Below are 17519 nucleotides of genomic sequence, written 5' to 3' on the forward strand. Positions count from 1 at the left end.
CTAACCCCTTTTCCTACTGAATTATAAATCTTACATTTTAATTCTTAAAACCTGCTTTGTTTCTGCTTTGGGATTAATGTATTTTTTTATTTAAACTCTTATCTAGGATTGGATGAGTGAAAAGGTGTTTCACCAGTGGTGGTGATTTTTATGATTCTGTACAGTGTCGTATCTCTCTCTACTGCTAGTTTAAGCTTATAAATGCATTGTAAAAATGGGTGGGTTGAGTGGGGTAACCATCCGATAACACGTGCTCATTTTTATTTCTTAGAAGAAGTGATTGCCCAACTTATATTTATTTAAAAGGGCTCTGCATTGTTGTTATTCTCAGCGCTGGACAGAATCACTTTGCAGTTAAACCTATACACATAACATAATTACAGATCTGAAATTGCATTTTATCCAGGACAGATCAAGGAAGGGTTACTTAAAGCCCTGTCAAATTACCATTTGTAGAATACAGTGTCCTTGATTGTCTGTTGGCCTTTCAGTGAACGTATAAAGTGTTCTTAGAATATATTTTAGATTTGTATTCATATGAAATATACATATATGTATATAGTTATGTAGGTAGAGTAATGCAGTCTTCTCTGTCTAATGCATGAACATATCCCATTAGCCTTTGGATGGCTTGTATGATTGATTATATTTCTAAGATGGATTCCTGTTATGATACAATATTAAGTTTTTTTTATTATTTATTGGCGCAATGGGAAGTACAATTTCATATTTATTTCAATTCACCTGAGTAAGGAAAGCAAACCCTTTCGCATTTAAGCCATTTGTAAATTCTAAATGCTACTGCTGTTCTGCCCTATTTTGCACCTAAAGACATACCCTTTATTGGTATATATATAAATATATATTGTTGGTGATTTCTGTTTCTATCACTATAATTGAGTTAATAAATGTTAATTCATCTTTCAACCATTGAGTTCTAAAGAGCCTCTAGTTGATAAATTATCTAATGGTTGCCCCACTCGCCAAAATCCACATCTGCAATGTGTCAATTTAATAGATATTTCAATGTTTCTTTCACTACAATTGCTGTTCATTGCTGTAGCTCTATGGAACAAACACTATATGCAAATAGAACTGCTTTATAATGACATTGTTGTTCTATTCAACACGAGAAAGACAACAAACTTTCTTAGAACACTTTCAATTCAGTGAGCATCTATAAACATTAGGCCAAAGCACCAGAGAGCCATAATCTTGTATAATCTAAATCATTATGTAAAGAATGCATCGCTGTTTTTTATGTGAATTAATCATGTAAAATGTCAAGAACACAATAAAATGATAGTTTATAAAGGATTTTGCTTGTTGTGTCCATTTTCAAATTTGTTCATAATTTAGAATCGGATATGTATAATTTTATGCATCAAGGAGTCTTACAATAGACCAAAGACACTAAATGTATAAACAAAACATATAGCGTATATATATAATATATATGAACTGTATATATAATATATATATATATATGAACACAAAGATTATGAGGATATTAATGTGCAAATATTAAAAAATATTGTAAGGGCAATGGTCTTGTCTTAAATTCATTGAGATCCATATGTAATGAACGCTTGGGTGACTGAACAGCTTTTTTTTCTCTTTGGTTCTATGAATCTGAACAGACTTTGATAAAATAATTATCATACATGTTCTGCGGTAAAAGAACAAAAGAAGCTTCTAAAAAACAGTTGGACTTACTGTCCACCTTTTTGGGTGTTTACTGGACAAAGTGAAGCTTCAATCAGTGCAATTCCACTGAAGACTGATAACCCTGCAGAGAGGGATTTGGATACTGAAAGCTTTACTCAGATCAAATGGTATAGATTAGGTCTATGCTGCCATTAACAGTTTTCTGGCTAGACAGCCAAATGCCTGGATGTTTTGAATGTCTGATTTTCAGCGAGAGAGTGGTTTCACAAAAGGGCAGAGCCTTCAGTCACTCCCTCTCGCCCAATAGGAGGAATGGGGGAGAAGTTTGCCCTTCTGTGTGCGTAGTAGCAAAAGGCAGGCATACTTGTGTATCTTTTTTAAAATGTAAACTGTGTATTGTGTATTATTATTTAACCATTTATTTTCTGTGTGCCTTCCTTAATTGGTTAATTACTTCCCACATTGGGTGGGTCAACAGCAGGGAAACTTTCATCCGTCCCTTGATCAAGGGTTCTGGGGTCCCCTGTTTCATTCTTTTCTTTTTTTAATTATGCATTATTTTGCTTTTTAACAAAAATGTTTTTTAAACAATTCACAGATTATGACTTGTGAGCTGCAGTAACCTACCTCCCCTGTTTTCCAGCATTTGGTGTAATTGAAATTAATGGGAATGCTTTCCACACATGTACACAAGGGGTCTAAGCAAAGCTTTCATTGTGTCAGCATTGGAGCTGACTGGAGATGTGTTCTTCTGAAGATGGATTCGCTAAGAAAGAGAAGCATTTCTGCACCTCTCTTTCTCCACTAATTTGTCTGCATTATTTCTGCCTCTTGGAATACTTTTGCAAAAGGGTGGAGCCAGGGGTACAGTCTATCCCCATTCCTCCAATTGGGAATGAGGGTGTGCCCTTTTGTAGCACAACAAGAAGCAAGAAAAGAAGCGGAGCGAATCAAGGAGACACGGACACGGGAGTATGAGAGAGTGAATTCAAGTCTGAAAGAGTGTGAGTGAAAAAACTAAAATTCAGAGTTATTATTCTCTTATATTAAGGATAGTCCTATGCCTGGTGCATGTTTAACACTTTCATTGCCAACCACACATGTGGTACATGGTTGGCAAAATGAGCACAGGACACTAAACACATACCACATCTGTGCTTTTACAGACAGTAGGAAAAGCCTCTTGACAGTGCAGAGGAGATTGCTATTGGTCCCCTGACCAGAATCTATCTTCCCTACTCTCAAAAGGCATCTTGAGTCTTTAACTGCACACACAAGACCTCCATTAAAGAGGAAAGCCTTACATTTGGAGTTAAACGCTAGTGATTCCTCTTACAATAAAGAGAATGCAGGGCTAACCCCAAATAACCATAGGTTGACAGGGAGGACGAAACTGGACAAAACGCCACTCCTCTGCCTGGAGAGGAAGCAAAATGTCCCGGGAAATCAGAGAAATCAGCATTTCACCCGGAGAGTTCCAAAGAACAGTCAGAGATCAACCTGAAAAACTCTTCCAAATGGGGTGCACATCCGTATAGGGGAACAAAATTGGACAGTAAATAGAGTAACTGGGTATGGAATAGAGGCTTAGCAGTAGTACAGGTAAGTAATGCACTCACATTTCCAAGGATATAAATGGGATCATCATAAAATATTCTTTAATTCTTCATAACTGGAAAATATAAAAACACAGCAGCAATGGTACAGTATCACTCAATTTAGTGGATAAGGTAAAGCATTGCACTTACAAATGAAATGTGCGAAAACGTGTAAAAAATAACACAAAAACCAGGCACAGGGACAGTCCACCCTCCAGCAGCAGGAGCTTCCCAGTATATCCCTCTCTCTCACAATGCATTTTGCCGGCAACTGGCTTCCTCAGGAGCAAAATCAGGATTTTATTTGCAACTTGCCCAAAGATATAGTACAGAGTGCAGCCCTTATCAACTCAGCAGATCCAGAGTGATTAAATTTCCTGTTGCTTCTCCAACAAAAAAGGAAAAATATAGTTTGGATGCTTGCTACTATGGTAACAAGTTTAAAAGAAAAGTAAAAGTGGCAGCATTTTGCCATTTCCTGAACTTTCTGCCTCCCTAATGATGTGCTAATGATTTATGCCAGATGATATTCAATTGAACTTTGCGTTTATAGCAAACTTCTTACCAATACCCTGGCTTTATTATTGTTTACCATCTGAGACCTTTTACTTGTGTGATATTAAACACAAACACATCTTCTTAAATGTCATGGTTAAATGGAAATTGTTTCATGTGACAAAAATATTACTGAGAAGATTTTCCAGTCTCATTTGGCATATGACATACAATTTCCATTTGTTAACCATTATTTTCCAGGAGCTGCATATTTGCTTTCCAACCACACGTTCTTGTTTATTTCTCACATAATCCCACACATACCATATAGCATGATACTTATACTTAAGTATTTCAGTCTCATGAGGCAGAATTTGTACAATGTAAGTATTTTTGAGGATTCCCAAAAAGGGTGTGTTGCTGACACTGTAAGCACACTTCACAATTAGATTATTGTACATAATATTAGGCCATTTTCTAGGGTTTCCTACCCTGATGGACCTCATAGAGCTACAGGATATGAAACCACACAGTACAAGGGAGAGATACTAGGAAAGTCTGTGTCAGTTCTGTTCTCCTCACAGACCCATTAAGCTGTGGTCAACCAGGATGCCTGATTGCTCATTAGGGAGAGCTCCCCTGGTAAAATGGGACAGGGTCTGCCGCTAGCCTCTGGATCAATAGTTCTATTCTAGAACACCCTGCTCATAAAATACCATATGACCAAAAGTATGAAGACACATGACCATTTCACCTATATAAGCTTGTTGGACATTCCAAAAATATGGACATAAATATAGAGTTCCCTTTCCAGTGATAACAGCTTCCACTCTTCAGGGAAGACTTTGCAAGATCTTGCAGTGTGCCTTTAGGAATTTGTGCCCACTCATCCAGTAGAGCATTTGTGAGGTCAGGCACTGATCTTGGACAAGAATCGCACATCTCAAAGGTGTTCAGTGAGGTGAAGGTCAGTGATCTGTGCAGGCCACTTGAGTCCACAAGCTTCCACACCAAACTTGTCAAACCATGTCTTTATTGGCTTTGCTTTGTACACAGGGACATAGTCATGCTGTAATAGGAAAGGGCTTTTTCCAGATTAGTGCCACAGAGTTGAAGAATGAAATTGTCTAAAATGTCTTTACATGCTGTAGACATAGCCCAAACCCTAAAAAAACAGCCCCAGATCATTATCTTTCCATCAGATTTTAAACTAATGCAATTTTCGGACCTGACGCGTTTCATCTATACTGACTGCACATAATCGAAATGTGGTAGGTTGATTGGGTCCCAGTTTTTTTCGAGGGACAGGTGAGTTTTACAGAAGCAGAGTTGAAGTGGGGCTCCGGTGATGATCACCACAGTTCTTGTACTCCTGTTGATTTTTTCCTTAATGATCCTTGGTGAAAATCCTTAAAGACTGTCGGTAGCTGGAGGTACATGATTCAAACATGGAAGACCAAGTATAAAAGAAGTATCACAATTTGCCTTGAATGGAGACATGTCAATAGACCTTTTTAGTTGATTGTTGTAGGATAATTCTACAAGGGGTAAAATGGGTAGCCAGTCATCTTGCAGATTGGTAACATACCAATGAAGGTAGTGCTCTAGAATTTGATTCACCCTTTGCAAACATGTAAATACTTGTATCATGTTGTTTCAGTGTTGCAATAATGAAGCATAATAAACCAGAATGTCATGCAAGTACACTACCACACAGGTATCCAATAGTTCCCAAAAGACATCATTGAGGAAACATTGGAAGATGGCTTATATGTTGCATTTGAACGGCATTCAAAGTACTCAAAGTGTCCATATCTGGTATGAAACCCTGTCCTCCACTCATGCCCCTTACGTATGCGCACTAACTTATAAACCCCACAAAGATCTAACCGTCCATTAATTCAGTGGATAAATATTTTTAATTGCTATGTTATTCAGTTCTTGGTAATCCATGCAAGGATGCTGCCCTCCATTTCTCCCTATAAAAAAGATTTCTGCCCCTGCTGGAGACTTGAAAGGTTGTATGAATTCCTTTTTTTAGACTTTCCTAAATATACTCTTTTAAGACCTCCAAAAGTTCTGGCTCCAAAAGTGGGAATATGCGACTAAAAGGGATTGCAGCTCTGGGAAACAGATCCATCGAACAGTCATATGGTCTATTGGGTGGTACCCTTGCTGCCTCTTCTTGTCAAAGACTTTACGAAAGGCGCGATAGGAGTGTGGTATCACCATGCAGTGGGTAGTCCCAGTTTCTTAGGTAAGGCCAAGCTGGAAATGGATTATGCAGTGCTGATGCCAGTGAGCAAAGGAAATCCTGACCAATCCAGTGGCCCAATCTATACAAGGGTTGTAGTAATGTAACCATGACAACCTTAATATTACTTAAATCGTATAGTCTCTTGATGTGCCCATGGACAGGAGTACAGGCAGGGCCAGCCTTAGGTGTTCAGACGCCCTGTGCGGACTAGTTCTCTGGTGCCCCCCTCAACAAAAAAGAAAGGGAACAAATCTAGTTTTAATTAGAGATTATTTATGTGCAAGTGCAAACAAGCACAATAATATATAACTGGAAACACTGGTAACAATAATGTACCTTAAATACATTAAATATAGGAAAAAAGACAGCTAACAGTGCAATCTTTGTAAGAAAAACAATTTTCCCATTAAATATTGAAAAAATTGGACCCTAGGCAATTATTTTCATTTGCACCCCCTCCACATACCCTAGCATGCAATCACTCCCTCCGCTCCCACACCCACACTGACTGCAGATTAGGGGAAGACTGTGAGAGTCACTGCAGTCTTCCCTCTTGACTCTACTGTGACTTTGAAAGGTCCTCTCTCCCGTACTCTTCCCCCCTTGTCCGCTCATTTTCTAGGCCACACCTCTATTTTCCTTCCTCCCTTTAGTTCAGGTATAGATCAAATAAACAACACATGTAAACAACACTTGCCTGTATAGCATCGCAGGTATAGTCCAACAGATTAACACACAAACCCAGCTTTGCAGGTATAGATCAACTGGGGATCACATGCAAACTCAGCACTGAAGATATAGATCAAATAAACAACACATGGAAACAGCACTGCGGGTATAGATCAACTAAATAAGATCTACAAACCCTGTATTTGCAAGTATACATAAATAATGTATGGAAACATAGCATAGCAGATATAGATCAACAGAATAACACACAAATCTGGCTTTGCAGGTATAGCTCAACTGGAAATCACATGTAAACTCAGCATTAAAAAAAAAAATTACAGGCATAGATGACAGGTTGCACACCCCAAAGCCATCCCTGGTGTACACATAGAACTTGACCAGCACCCAGATTACACACACAAATTACAGCCCAGCCTGTGCCATGTTTGTCCCATAAACACCCCGCCTGTGCCATCTTTGTCCGATAAACACCCTGCCTGTGCCATCTTTGCCCCATAAACACCCTGCCCGTGCCATCTTGGTCCCCAAAGCTCAAACACCCTGCTTGTCCATCTTTGCCTTCAAATCACTTATGCATCTATCATACACACAAAACACTTTTACACAATTCCTTCACACAATTATTAATTCTCTCACTCATTCACACAAATCATTTACACATATTCATTAACCCATTCTCACCATTTATCCACACATTAATTCATTCATTCTCTAATCATTCACACAGCTCATCCACACATTAATTTATTCTCTCTCATTCACACAATTTATCCACACATTAATTTATACTCTCACTCATTCACGCAATTCATCCATACATTAATTCATTATCGTCCTTAATCACACAATTCATACAGACATTAATTCATTTATTACCTCATGCTTTCACACAATTCATCCACACATTTATTCATTTATTCTCTCACACATTCACAAAATTCATCCACATACCAATTCATCCTCACGCATTCACACAATTCATACAGACATTAATTCATTATCTCACGCTTTCACACAATTCATCCAGACATTAATTCATTTATTATCTCATGCTTTCACACAATTCATCCACACATTTATTCATTTATTCTCTCACACATTCACAAAATTCATCCACATACCAATTCATCCTCACGCATTCACACAATTCATCCACACATTAACTTATTAATTCTCTTACTCATTCTCACTGTTTCTTTCAAGATTCTTACAACCTCCCTTTCTCACAATCTCCTCCCCTTTCTCACTATATACCCCCCCTTCTTACTATCTGAATTCACTATTGCCTGCTGGACCTCTTATGATCCCATTGCAAGGAGACATGGAGAGACACACAATGAGCCATCAGCAAGACAAGAAAAATGCTTACCACTTGAAGACAGTTCAGGGCATCAACAAATCCGATGGCCTGACCCCCCACTGTACAAATGCCTCAGTTCCCGTAACGGCGCTTGCGGGGAAGTCCTCTCCTCCGATTGGAGGATCGGGATATGACATCACCGCAAGCACCACTATATTGCCCTCAGTTCCATTTCCCTATCTTTTCAGCTATTCCTGTAACTTGTGTTTCACCTGTTCCTCATTCCCTCTTGTAAGATTGTAAGCAACCTACTTTTAGAATAGTTTTCTGTTGAAATCACTTTGCTTTATCAACAGTAAATAAATCTATAATTGTTAACAATAAATGGAGAGCTATATCTGTTGTATAATGGATGCTAAGGCAAGCAGGTTGAATTATTAGGCACTTTTAAAAAATATTGAGCGATTTCGTTAACATGCATCAGCTCCACTTTGTTTTATGTTTTTTTCGTAACTATAGAATCTGTACTTAGAACTATCACCTGAACAGTCAGATCAAACTGTTTGTCAAGAATCTGTTCTATATCAGTAAATCTCTCATGTGTTACCATATGTGTACATGCGTACACTCTAAAATTGGCCCTCTCTTGTCTTGCTGGTAAAACGATAGGGTTATTGGCTGCCTCTGATGACCCTATTCTGTCTAAATTCCCAGTAGAACAAGAAAAATGTGCTGCACCTGGCTGCCACAGAGATTAAAGTCTATTTTTGTACCTTAAACAGTGTGTTTTAATCTTTAGCAGGAATGATTGAGATATTTAATAGCCCACTGGGACTTGGGAAGACGTGTTTATAGTATGTAACACGCAGCAAAATAAGACTTTAAAGAAAGCAAAATCGAAGTCTGGGAATATAACAGTGTAGGATAACAAAGAACAAGATAAATACAATGAAATTTAAGTACAATACACAGTCCAGGATCAGTTTCTCTATTATTTTGCCTGTCTCATAAACTTTCCAGTTGTTATATTCAAGCAAAGCCTGAGTCTATAGAGACGGGGCTGGCTATTGCCCTGCTGTTATCTTGCTGTGTAAAAAATATGTCATTAGCGCCACCTTTTTCATATGGCCCTGCTGAACAGGAACAAAGAAGATGATCACTAATCCTATGTTTGCCAGTATAATATTAATTTCTTTGTACTACTATAAACAAATCTACTACTTAAATTAAAATACATTAACAAAATGCACTTTATTTATTTAGTCCCACAACCTAATTAGGGGTTTTAAAGGGTGGTCATACCTTAACTTTTTTACTTAACCCCTTCGCGACCTTTGCCGGTTCAGGACCGTCATAACAAGAAGGTCACTAAATGACCTTTGACGGTCCTGAACCGTCAAAAAATTAAATAAGCTTAGAAAGTGATCAAGGATCACTTTCTTCGCTTAAACGGCCTTGCTGCAATGCCTCGATGTCGAGGCATTCAGCAAGGCCGAGATCGGCATCGGGGGCCATGTCTGGCGGCGGATCAACGATCGCCTCCTAAACTTAAATGGTGTCGCTGGAATGCCTCGATCAGGAGGCATCCAGCGACACCAAACACTTACCTCTGGGTGGGCTGTGACCGCTCCGGAGAGCGGTCACAGCCGCCGCTGCCGGTGATCTTCGCCATCAAGCAAGATGGCGGCGGCCCGGGAAATAAAACAATAAAGACGAAAAAGTTCGCTAGAGGGTCTCCAGACCCTCTAGAGAACTGGCTCCACTTGCTGGTTGAATACAGGTACTGCATTCAACCATGCAAGTCAATGGAGCCCAGCTTTCTAATCACTATGTGATTAGTAAAATATTCAAAAAAAATAAAAATAAATAAAAAATGGAAAAAAAAATTAAAAAAAAATGTGCTAACATTTAAAAATAATTATGCAGTGATGTCACTAGATGAACCATCCAGTACCAGCAAAATGTGTAAAAAAAAATATAAAAAAAGTATTAAAAAAATAAAATTAAATTAAAAAATAAAGTTTATTATTTTGAGCAAGTGCTAAAAATTCTCAAAAATCTCAACAAAGAGTTAAAATAAAAGCACTTCAAATACCCAAGGGGTGTCTAATATATAAAAAAAATGGCTGATGGGGTAAATTGGAGTGGCCTAGCTCAAATATAGGGCATAGGTACAGACTGACCAAAATGGAGAAAAAAAGCCCACTTCCCAAATGTGGCATTTTAAATCTGAAACAACCCGACAAACCCATGCATGTCGGGTATCACTGCACTCAGGAGATGTTCCTGAACACACATTGGCGTGTTGTTTGACAGTGGCATATACCAGGACCTGTATATCTATAACTAAAGTACAATTTGTGTGAAAAAATAAAATAAAAAATTACTATTACAAAGTTTGACAAAGTGTAGTTCTATAATTGGTGCATGGAAAGGGTTAAAATAACAGCATTTGGAATACCCTGGGGTGTCTAGTTTTCAAAAATATATGGTTTGAATGGGTTAAATTGAGTTAACCGGCTTCAAAGATATTCCAAAGAGGAGAGGGAGGCACAATGACCAAATGACCACCTGAATTACGCATGCCCCAAAAGTAGCCTTTTACCAGCCAAACAATCTGACAAACCCATGCATGTGGGGTATCGCTGTACTCAGGAGATGTTGCTGAACACACATTGGGGTGTTGTTTGACAGTGGCATATACCAGCACCTGTATATCTATAACTAAAGTACAATTTGTGTGGAAAAAAAAATAAAAAAAATTACTATTACAAAGTTTGACAAAGTGTAGTTGTATAATTGGTGCATGGAAAGGGTTAAAATAACAGCATTTGGAATACCCTGGGGTGTCTAGTTTTCAAAAATATATGGTTTGAATGGGTTAAATTGAGTTAACCGGCTTCAAAGATATTCCAAAGAGGAGAGGGAGGCACAATGACCAAATGACCACCTGAATTACGCATGCCCCAAAAGTAGCCTTTTACCAGCCAAACAATCTGACAAACCCATGCATGTGGGGTATCGCTGTACTCAGGAGATGTTGCTGAACACACATTGGGGTGTTGTTTGACAGTGGCATATACCAGCACCTGTATATCTATAACTAAAGTACAATTTGTGTGGAAAAAAAAATAAAAAAAATTACTATTACAAAGTTTGACAAAGTGTAGTTGTATAATTGGTGCATGGAAAGGGTTAAAATAACAGCATTTGGAATACCCTGGGGTGTCTAGTTTTCAAAAATATATGGTTTGAATGGGTTAAATTGAGTTAACCGGCTTCAAAGATGTTCCAAAGAGGAGATGGAGGCAGACTGACCAGATTTGTTAAAAAAGATTTGGAAATCATAAAACGCTGCTTGTACTTATTGCCCTATAACTTACAAAAAACAGCAAAAAAACATAAAAACATTGGGTATTTCTAAACTCAGGACAAGTAGTAGAATCTATTTAGCTAGTTTTTTTACTTGCTTTTTTAGGTGAGTAAAAGATTTTTCAAATAAAAGTCATAAAATGTGTTTTTTTTTCAATTTTTCACCATGTTTTTTTTATTTTTTTTATAGTAAATAAGATGATACGATCAAAATAATGGTATCTGAAGAAAGCCCATCTTGTCCTGAAAAAAACAATATATAACTTATGTGGGTACACTAAATGGGTGAGGAGAAAATTACAGCTGAACACAAGCACCACAAAAGTGTCAAAACAGCCTCGGTCCCACAGGGTACAAAACGAAAAATGAGCCCGGTCCTTAAGGGGTTAAAGGGGAACTTTCACAAGTATTGTGATGTTTTCTAAAACTGTTGTAGTCTTTCATAATATACCGTATTTGCTCGATTATAAGACAACCCTGATTATAAGACGACCCCCTCAAATCTGAATATTAATTTAGGAAAACAAGAAAAAGCCTGAATATAAGACGACCCTATAGGAAAAAAGTTTTACCAGTAAATGTTAATTCATCTAAACAATTTTTTTTAAATAAAAGCTATGATTGAGAAAAATATTTTGGTTTTATTTCCTTCTATTTTCCAACCTGCCCCCCAGTTATGCACATCTGCCCCAGAAATGCCTTATACCCCCTATATGCCACTGTGCTCCATGATATGCCTTTTAACCCTCTAAATGCCACTGTGCCCCATGATATGCCTTTTAACCCTATATGCCACTGTGCCCCATGATATGCCTTTTGACCCCCTATGTGCCACTCTGCCTCCAGAAATGCCTTATACCCCTATATGCCACTCTGGCATTCAGAGGGTTAAAAGGCATATTATGGGGAAGAGTGGCATATAGGGAGGTTTAAGGCATTCAGGAGGCAGAGTGGCGTATAGAGGGTTAAAAAGGCATTTCTGGAGGCAGAGTGGCTTTAAGGGGGTTAAAAGGCATTTCACAGAGCACTCTGCCTCCAGAAATGCCTTATGCCCCCCATTTTACACTCCCCCGCCCCCCCCCCCAAACTTACCGGTGCTTCTGACTTCCCTGTCATGTAGCCGGGGCAGCGTGTAGATCAGACGCACTTACGCTGCAGCCGGAAGGAGGCGTGGCTAGCAACGGGGGTTGTCTGCGTCCATCGCGCAGACCTTCCCCGACAGTCAGGAACTCTGATCTATGACAGCCGGGGAAGGTCTGCGCGATGGACGCAGACAACCCCCGCTGCTAGCCACACCTCCTTCCTGCTGCAGCGGAAGTTGTCTACGCGAATCGCGTAGACATCTACACGCTGCCCCAGCTACACACCGGGGACTCAGAAGTACCGGTAAGTGGGGCGGGCGGGGGGAGACAGGAGGATTGTAAGTGCTACTATTGTGAAGCACCGGAAGGTCATGTCACGCCGGCGTTCTTTCATAGAAGCCCCAAAGGAAATGCCGGCAGCAGCAGTTTACCAGAGAGGAGGATCCAGGTCCCCTGCAGCGCTGTGGGGGATCTGGATCTTAGTCGTCTCATAGTCAGACCTATTTGAGGTCTGATTATAAGACGACCCCGATTATAAGATGAGGGGTATTTTTCAGAGCATTTGCTCTGAAAAAAACCTCGTCTTATAATCGAGCAAATACGGTAACATATTAGTTATGTGTATATGTTCTAGCTGTGCTATCTTAGCTTAAGCTACCAGAAAAACATCCTTGTTCCTTATCATACTCCTTACAGTACAACTTGGCCGTCAGAGACCACTGGTCTCCCTGCTCCAATTGGTTGATGCCAGAAAACCAATAAAGTCGCTTGTACGGACCTTCAACTGTTGGAGCAGGGAGACCAGTGGTCTCTGACGGCCAAGTTGCCGCACCAGGATTTTAAAAGTCTGTACAGGGCCAGCCCAAGACATTGTGCTGCCTGGGGCGAAGTGTGAAATGCTGCCCCCCCCCGTATGTGTGGTATATAGTCCCCTCTATAGTCCCCCCCTGTATGTGTGGTATACAGCCCCTCTATAATGACATCAGCAATTGTGTTTCACAAACTCCGAAGAACCAATTTAAGTTTCCTTTTTCATAATATATTCAGATTGAAATAGCATAAATAACACAATACCTTCACTTTTCCTCACACTGATTTCTGGAGTTTTGTCCTTTGAAGTGACTAGAAATTCAGGAAGGAGTTTTATCTCTGGATAAATAAAAATTACAAAGTTCTATTTATCCCTACAGTAAGTAAAGTGCCAGAAAACAGATACCCAAATACACACCAGGACAGGCTCTGCCACACCGACACCCAAACACACGAACCAGGACACGCTCTGCCACACTGACACCCAAACACACACACCAGGACAAGCTCTGCCACCAACACCCAAACACACACCAGGACAGGCTCTGCCACACCGACACCCAAACACACAAACCAGGACATGCTCTGCCACACTGACACCAAAACACACACCAGGACAGACTCTGCCACACTGACACCCAGACAAACACACCAGGACAGGCTCTGCCACCGACACCAAAACACACACCAGGACAGGCTCTGCCTCACCGACACCCAAACATACACACCAGGACAGGCTCTGCCACACTGACACCCAGACAAACACACCAGGACAGACTCTGCCATACTGACACCCAGACACACACACACCAGGACAGGCTCTGCCACACCGACCCCCAAACACACACACCAGGACAGGCTCAGCCACATCAGGACAGGATAAGCTACTAAGAGCATAAAAAAATGCTTTCCACTGACGTGCTCTTCTCCCTCGAGATCTTCTCCTTGTCACGCGGTGACGAGCAACTGTTCTGCGTGAGCCCGCCCCCTTGAGCGTCACAGCGCATCTTCAAGGGGGCGGGACGAAGAGCCGAACTGATCGGCATGCAGGCAAGCCGACCACTTTCAAATAATTAAACGGAGGCGTTTTACAGCTGTTTTAAAACCAGTAGCCGCATCAGATGTGAAAAAAAAACGGCGCTTGGGGCGGCAAAGTGCCGCCTCTTCAAATGTGCCGCCTGGGGCAATTGCTCCATGGTAGGGCCGGCCCTGAGTCTGTACGAGGGCAGGCTGCGTTTCGGCTCCCCTGCTTGTGGCAGCATCGGAGCCTTGAGAGAGGTAACACTGCCACACTGACACCCAAACACATACACACAGGACAGGCTCTGCCACACACTGACACCCAAATCCAGATGGGCTAAGGTACAACAATAAAAAAAAAGTATTTTCCACACTGCTTTTGTATTTTTGCCCCCTTGTGTATCGCCCCCATCCAGCACTATGTGTATTTATGCCCCCAGCCTGCCTCTCGCTTTAGTATTGATTTATGTAATGGTCCAAGCTGCCCCCATTGTGTATTGATGTCGCCAGCATTTTATCTGGGCTGGTCAGCAATATGTATAAGTTTTCATGTGTCCTGGAAAACATGGCTTATGTGGTCACCCTAATGCCAACACATCCTTGTGTATTGCCCCAGCTAGCCCCACATTATGTATTTATCCCACCACCCAGCCCCCCCTTAGTATTGATTTATGTGATGCCCCCAGCCAGCACCCGCTTGTGAATTAATGCCCTCCCCTTTAGTGTCAGCCCTGGCACCGGGATTGCATCCACAGGATCTGCCCAACACCCAGATTGGAAGCATAGGACTTGCCACCTTTGCCCCCAAATCCTAGCCTCAAACAGCCTCCCTGTGCCATGCTTTCCTCCTCCACTTACACATCCATGCTATCACACAGATATTAATTCATATACTCATTCACATTCATTCACTGATTTATATACGCATTCACAGATACTTATTTCCTCATTCACAGATACTTATTCATTCCCTCAATCACGCATACTTGTTCATACACCCTCCCCCACCCCCTTAGCTTGGTGCCGCTCGCAGACTTCTCTTACCCTGCCCAGGGGAAGCAGGAACAGAGCATGGGTCATGTGACGTGACGTAAATTCATGTGACTATGTTGGGTTCCTGCACAGGTAAACAGAAGGGCCCCTGTGGAAGTGATCGCCGGGGTCGTCCAGGACCCCTAGAGTGGCAGGCCCGGTCGCAGTTGCGACCCCTATGATTGCGGATGCTGCAGGCTTTTGCCATGTATTAAAGGCGGCCCGGTCGGTCATGTGGCCGCATCGCCACTTCAGTGCGCGGCCAGCCCACCAAGAAATTTCCCTTTCAGGTAGGGGCCTGGAGCTGCAGCTCCATCAGCCCAGTGGCAGAACATCCAGGGTCGCAGATTCTCCCACCCGGGGGCCTAAGGCTTCTAGTTACGCCCCTGCATCAGCCCCTACGTTAATCCAGCCCTGCTAGCATTCTAGTAATCTTTTTGAAACATATGTTTTTTGGTAACACATTCCATTTCTCGTACCACCAATATTTATTGTTGGTTCATTTCTGGACAGAAATTAATTTCATCCAGTCTGCGAATTGTCTTCATGAAATTTAAGTTTGCCCTGTTGTGATGTAGAAGAAGGGAACACATTTTGTAGCCATAAGTTTAAAAGCTAAAGTGAACTTCCATCAATATCTCTTTATGGCAGCTGACAATAATTAAAACATTTGTCTGTACTGCATAGACAGAAATGCACATGGTGGCCTTCATATTAGAATTACAATAAATGTCTATCGGGTCATATTGAGGAATACACATTCCTTGTAAAATGTATCCACATAAACATTGATTTCATATTTATTTGCAATGAAGGTGTTTGCAGCAAAGCTCTATTTTTGTGACACGTGACAAACATTTTCAAATCTTGCTACAAAAAATTTAAGAATTAATTTGTGGAAAATTCTTTGAGCGCAGTATATGTTGCATTTACAGCTATTACAACTGCCACTACATCAGTCATTGAAAGAAATGCTTCAGTCATTGTAATTATTTATGACATTATATAGATCCATCATACTCTGTAGCACTGTACAATTGGTAGACAGGACATAACAAGTAGTATATAAAAGACCTGCAAATGGGCCTAAAATGATTCAGACACATTTTTTGGTTCGTTTTTGACCCATTCGTTCTCTGGAAACTAATTTTGTTCCCTGTTCATTCGGTTCTGTCAAACATTTGGGGGCATTTTTAATTCGGGAACGAATTCACTCACTCTCACAATCAGGGCGTGAATGACACCATTGGAAGATCGGGGAGAGGTTATGACTGCAAGCACTGCCATTCTGGCAGAAGTTCCCGCAGGGTCATGTCCACTGAGATGTGGACGAAGATAGCAAATTGAAGACTAAGGATAGAAGGGAAGGGAGAAGATAGAAGTCAAAAGATGATGAAGAAGAAAATGCGGAGGAAGATGCGAAAGTGGGCAGCAGAGAAGGGAAACATTTAGAGAGCGTGAGAGAGAGCGCAAGAGAATAAGTGAGAGTGTGAAACAGTGTGAGTGAATGTGGGCCCACAAATTTGGGACAAAAATTCGGAGCTTTTTGCTTTGTTTTCGTCTGATTTATAGGGAGTCTGACCTCATTTTCAAGGCTTCGTACAAATCGCTAAATTCACCAAAATGTAGTCTAGTACAGAAAAACAAGTGAGGAGGACTTTAATACATATAATTCCTGAATGTAGCCTTTAAATTACAGTTTTATCCACGTTACAAACTGTAATGGACTCCTGGTGCTCCAGCTCAGAACCTCTGTTAATTTTTGTTTCCTCAGATATTTTTGGACCATCTGGTATTTTCGCACCGAATCAAACTACTCAGAGTCGTTCGAAACATTTAGATGCCCTCCTCGAGCTGATCCAATCAGTATTCAAAGTTGAATCATAGTCATACCTGGGAACTTCTGGGCTCCGGCTACCCGGAGCCTTCCCTTGCGGGACGCGGCCAGGACTGCCCACTGACGTCAGCGGACGGTCCATGATATCGTTAGGAGGTCCCACTAACCTCAGTGGGAGTTCCCCTGATGTTACTGGGCGGTCCCGATCAAGGGCGTTCAGCGGGAAACACCCCGGAGAGTTCCTAGGTATGATCATAGCCAATGACCATAGCAGTTAAACATAGCAAATTATTATAGCCATCACTCCACACCATGGCTACATGTAGAGGTCGAAACCAGACTTTAATACGTTATAGTT

Source organism: Sceloporus occidentalis, unplaced genomic scaffold (genome assembly GCF_023333645.1).
Source record: "Sceloporus occidentalis isolate IW3139 unplaced genomic scaffold, rSceOcc1.0.p SCAF_145, whole genome shotgun sequence".
Lineage (NCBI taxonomy): Eukaryota > Metazoa > Chordata > Lepidosauria > Squamata > Phrynosomatidae > Sceloporus > Sceloporus occidentalis.